Here is a 6,051-nt window from a genome sequence, read left to right as displayed (position 1 = left end):
TTATACAGTTAAAATCCTGGGAATTAATAAATATAAGATCAGGGAAATTAAACCACAAAAAACTAATGTGAATAAATTTCTTTACATCATGCTTGCTATGTTGCAGGGGCTATAAATCTGGGATGTTTTCAATATATCTATGTGTGTTCCTAGCCGTATGCAACAAAAAGATGGAAAACAGTGGCATAGCTTATGTCCAATAGGTTTTCGATATGGTTCATTTACTGCAATGCGGCTCCTAAACATAGTTTTTGCTTGGTGAGGATGCCTTGTTCCTGCACTAGTGCTATCAAGAATTCAGATTTTACTACTTGGAAAGCATGTCTTCTCCAAAATGGGTTGAGTCTCACATATCAATATGTTGAAGCTCATTTGCAGGAACTGTTCACCATGGAGAAATTTACGCGTGAAAGTTAGTGGATGACGATTACCTTTACTGCAACCCAAATGAACCTGAAAATGGGGCCTCAGGAATAAAATGGCAAGAATAAAGAACACTGAAATCTACTGTGGGCTCGAGGACCACAGTTGATTTACACATCATGCAATTAACCTAATCTGCATGTCACTTAACATGCTGGATGTCAGGCTACAGCAGGTTAGCACATTCAACACATTCTGTATCTTTAAGAAGTTCTGATGAAAGCAATGAAGTTTAAAGTATAGCTGAGTATTTAAGGTTGTGTTCCTATGCACACTTTCCTAAGTAAGCCCCACTGAACACTGGGTCTTCCTTCTGAGCATGCATAGGATTATGCTACAAGGTTTTAAGTCTAATAACTTATCAGAAAGTTCCACTGAACCCAGTAGAGTTGTGGGTTTTTTTTAGCATAAACACCCTTAAGACTTGAGTGGTTCAACCTTCCTTGTCTCAATGCCTTGCCCAACTTTTGCACCCTTTGCATTGATTCTGCAATGTTTTGAGAATTTTGTATCCATTGAGGATGAACAGGCAAGAATTTCCAAGGGCTGCCTCCATTTGTTCGCTTTCAGTGTATGCCAGCTCCCAAAACGTTGTAGAATTATCTTCCTTATTGTTTCTGTGCTTGCTTTTGCTGTTATTTTGTAATTATGGCAGCTGGAAATGTATAGTTTCTTTTAAAAATAAAATCACAGGTTCCCCATCTCTCCCCTTAGATAGAGCAGGGTATATATACATTTGCCAGTCCATTCTGATGGCGTTCTTGTTATCTTCTAGTCAAATGGGCTCCGAGTAGTTCTTATGTGAAATAACAGGATGAAATTTAGCAATGAAAGAGTTTGAACTTCAAACCATTTCCAGGCAAATTCCATTAGATATCTAAAAAATATATAGGAAGTGAAGGTAACAGGGCATGTGGGATTTGGTTAAAAGTGAATGAAAAGAAGAATTTTAAATAGGAGAAGGGGGTTATGAACAGAATAATATTATGTCATAGTATATAAGATGAGGAATGGGCTAAGATAAGGGAAATTTGGGACATAATAACTAGAAAAATATAATTTTAAGTATGGTTTGAACTTGCTGAATTTGATCGGAATAAAGAGGAACACAAAAAAGAGAGATGTGAGGAGGTCAGGACAGAGGGACATGGAATTTTGTAATTTAAAAAGTGGATTTTTTTTCTCTTTTTCTTTTTTGTTATGTATTCTTGTTTTTTGTTTTTTTCTGTGGGCTTTATCTAATGGATTGATCTATGTGAAATGATGAATTTTTTGATTTGTAAAATTTCAATAAACATTTATTTAAAAAAAAAGATATCTAAAAAATATATAATACTAAAAATATTTCAAAAAATCTGATTAACTTTAGTGGCTGATGTCCAGAGTACAGGGCTTCAGAATACAACATGAATTTTCCTTATTGGTTTAACAGGAACATCTTACGCTATGCAGGATGTGAACATTTTAAATTGAAACACAGGCCAAAAAGAATAAATTACTTAGCTTACTGGTTTAATAAAAATAAGATGCAGCTGAAGTTTCCTAATCAAGGTTCTTGGAGAAATAAACAAAGCAATAAAGAGCTGTTTGTTATCGCTTTCAGCTAGCATTAATGGTTAATAGCACTAATCTGCTTTTTGAGATGGGTCTTGTGGGTTTGATTGGCGTCTTTTGGAAACGCAGTTCAGAAACTCAAAAGGCAATAGTACAAAGATAACTGGTATTGTTCATGGCTTCTATGAATTTTAAATGAAATCCGCAGGGCTTCTGAAATGATGCGCACAACTTACAAAAGATTTCAAAACGAGAATCTTCCTTATTATCACGAAGCTTTTAAATTTACGGTTCTTCAGCGTGCCAGTATAACTGCCACTTGTGGTTAATACAAAGTTTTGATTCCTACTTCTTAATTCCCATTCCAGCCACCACTAGGAATAGGTATTGCTGGCAGAAATACAACACCGAACTTGCAGCTTCGAGTGCTAGGGAAATCTCTCAATAGTTGCATGTAGAGTAACTTTCGCATATTGACTTCAGCTTCCTTCATTTTGGAGGAGTTTTCACCTCTGGGAAAGACTCATAGCTCAGTGGAAAAGTGCATATTTTACATGCAAGTCTCAGGTTCACTTTCTTACACCTCTAGTTAAGGATCCTTTTGGAGCAGTGTTGGGAAGAGGTTCCAGAAGATAATGTTTGAGAGCTGTTGCCATTTTAGAGTAGTCCCTTTGGGACACTTTCTTTGGACTTTAAAAGCAGGCTATAAATCTAGGTTAGGTTAATAAATAAGCTAAAACAGTTCCCTGTGTTAACTAGCTGCTTTGAAAGCAGAAATCCAGGAGGTGAATGAGTATTATCTGCATTCTAGAAAGAACTGCACCTGTTTATTGTCTACCTGTCATGTTGAAGACAGACAGAAGCTGTGGATAGTAAGGCACAGCTGAAGTACCTTATGCTAACTGTGATTTCATTTTGTGAAGAACTTCTCTGTAGCTTTACATAAGTTTTATATCAGAAAATGCAATTGGAAAGACTTATAGCATACAAGAATGTCTTAAGAAATCTATTTCAGGATACAGTTTTTTGTCCTAAACCAAGCTGCACATTGGCATAAATCTCTCATCTCTCAAAACATGCAACCTGGGCAGAGTTTCTTAACTGAAGGTTGTGTCACACCAGCTGTTGCAAAGTCCCTTCTTTGTGGCAAATTCTTCCCCTGCTGCACTGTGGCAGTATTGCACTGCGAAATGTGGACATGAATGACTATGTAAGAGGTATTGTGCACTTTTGGTAGCAAGGCCTGCCATTTTTGTGTGATGCAATTACCCTGCAGCACAACGTGCGGGAAATTCAACCCAAAAGTAATCATAGACTTTGTCCCACACGGGGATCAAACCTGTAGCCTTGGTGTTACCAGAACCATAATCTAACCAGAGCTAGGACTATCTGCATAACCCCTAGTTGAGAAATCCCCCAGGATCAATTTAATTGTTTTGCCCTGTTTTGCAAAACAGGGAGACATATTTATTCAGAATTTATCATTTTATTCAGTGTTTAGCATGAGAAGAGTGAGCAGTGATTCTAAGGGCTGGACTTGTGGCTATTTTCAGAGGAATAACTGAATTTTTATACCTTTTCCCTAACCCTTTAACAAATGAAGTACTTGCTAATTAGAGATGCCCCCTCTTCCAGATGTTTATTGTCAGCGGTTTTAAATAGATTAGATTTAAGATACGCATTCCATAAAAAAAAACCCATAACCCTAAATTCTTTAAACACGAAGGAGGAAATACTGGTTAACTAAATTCACAAGGTGGCACTGTTGAGCTGTCTTTCCTATTCATCTGTCTAGCAGGGTTTTATTAATCTTTTTAGAAATTTTATGTCACTTCTAGAGTTATTGAGGTTAAAACATTTGAAGACCATCACGTTCTGTGATTCCCCCCCCCCAGTAATTTGTGTTTATCTTAGTCTAACAGTGTGTTTCAAAAATCAGCTTTTCTTAATGCATTGTGAATATATTTTTTTAATAGTATTTGTAGACTGCAGTGTTTAAAGCAGTAGAAATCCTGTTGAATTTCTAGAAAATTCCTGTACTTTATACTTAGGATAATCATTCTTTCGCTATGACAGGATTCATCTAGTTCTGTTACGGAAAGGAAGAGCACCGTATTGTTCAACTAGAGCAGAAGGCCTCTCTCTAAAATATTATTTTTTAACGGTGGAGTAAGTTGGGCTTAAAAAAGATGTATCCTCAGAGGGCTTGGAGCCATCTGCTAGTTTGACTTTGTGTGTTAAATGTCACCTACATTCTGCTGAGGCGTGCAGAACCAAGGAGGTCTGCTACCCAGAATATGTACATCTGTCACATTTCCTTAATTCTCGACAACCACAACCACCTTTTCTTTCTCTAGATAGTTTCCTTTTGCCAACATATCACATAGCAATAGGTTCCCAGTATGTGAAGTGGAAAAGTTATCATTGGGACAATCGCAGAATGGAAAGGCTAGGTGCAGGTCAGTCTTATCTATAGATAGTCAACTTTGTTTTGCAGTTAACTAACTCCCACCTTGGGAGGGACGCGGGTGGCGCTGTGGGTTAAACCACAGAGCCTAGGACTTGCCGATCAGAAGGTCGGCAGTTCGAATCCCCGCGATGGGGTGAGCTCCCGTTGCTCCGTTCCTGCTCCTGCCCACCTAGCAGTTCGAAAGCACGTCAAAAGTGCAAGTAGATAAATAGGTACCGCTTCAGCAGGAAGATAAACAGTGTTTCCGTGCACTGCTCTGGTTCGCCAGAAGCGGCTTAGTCATGCTGGCCATATGACCCGGAAGCTGTACGCTGGCTCCCTCGGCCAATAAAGCGAGATGAGCGCCGCAACCCCAGAGTCGGCCACGACTGGACCTAATGGTCAGGGGTCCCTTTACCTTTACTAACTCCCACCTACTGGCATTTAGGCTTGGTAAAGCAGACGATAAATTTCTGCAACCCGTTCTAGACAATACCGAGCTAGATAGACCAATGTCCTGAAAGCTTCCTGTGTCAAAAAATGAAAAGATAAGAAAACAGTCCTGGGATTATGGGCCAGGACTTTGTGTACTTGCCTCTTGCTTTTCTGTCTTGGAAGGGAAGGCGAATATGTTTCTCTCTGCTGGGCACAGGAGGAAACAAAAAAAGTAAAATAGTGGGTTTGGAGAGATGCTGTGAATTGTGCCTGCAGACCATGAGTAGTGATATGACCAGGTCAACTAAGTTTGCACTAAGTATGAACCCATTTTACCTATGGGTATGTCTGATCCCTAACCACTAAAGGACAAAGTGGCTGATCAAACTGACCGTAAGGTTTCTTTTCTGTGGAAATGTTTGGGGCGAGTTCTACAGAACGTTATAGAATGGCTATAACGTTATGTGGAGCTACCATGCGATAGGAAAAAGTAAGGGAACCTGATCCAACTTATCTATTGTGTGCCGAGAAAGAAATAGTTGTGTTCTTAATGGCTTGTTGTACATTAACCTGCAGTATAGAGAGTCCTGTGTGTCTTGGCTGCTGCATTTACTTCAATGGAGAGGGCAGCTCTGTGTGTGCAAAGGGGTGTATTTGTGAAAGGGGACGCCCTTGTAGGTTGTATATTTATTGCTGTGACTGCACTGCGTACACAATCACTGGTTTAAGATGCTGCTTTTTTGGATAGTTTAGGATGCCATATAAATTGCAAGGCAAGCCACTGGAGATGTCCCTTTATAGAAAAAAAGTGGCTCTGGGACTAGGTAGCTGGTCTCAATTATGAGAATGATCTAAATACACGATATATGAAACATGAAGGAATCACTTTCATGTTAAAGATGCCAAATCAAGACTGCTGTTGTTTGTGAGTATATAAAATAAAGCAACTGCCTCTTCATTTTTAGGAAAATTGTTGGTTTTTAAAATTGTAACCTTGTGTCCTTTTGTTACATTATACGTGTGCTTTCCCTTAATAATTTTGGAACACCCGCATTATTGTGGGTGCGATGTTATAATAAAGAATTTCACTAAGGTGGCTTGTAGTGAGCATCTTTCATTTACATGCTATTTGATTACTAAATTAATGTAGTATCATTCTTCGGCATTGTACGCACCATATGTCTGAATTG

This window comes from Podarcis raffonei, chromosome 10 (assembly GCF_027172205.1).
Source record: "Podarcis raffonei isolate rPodRaf1 chromosome 10, rPodRaf1.pri, whole genome shotgun sequence".
Taxonomy (NCBI): Eukaryota; Metazoa; Chordata; class Lepidosauria; order Squamata; family Lacertidae; genus Podarcis; species Podarcis raffonei.
The sequence above is the reverse complement of the archived record's forward strand: the minus strand, read 5'-3'. Positions refer to the sequence as shown.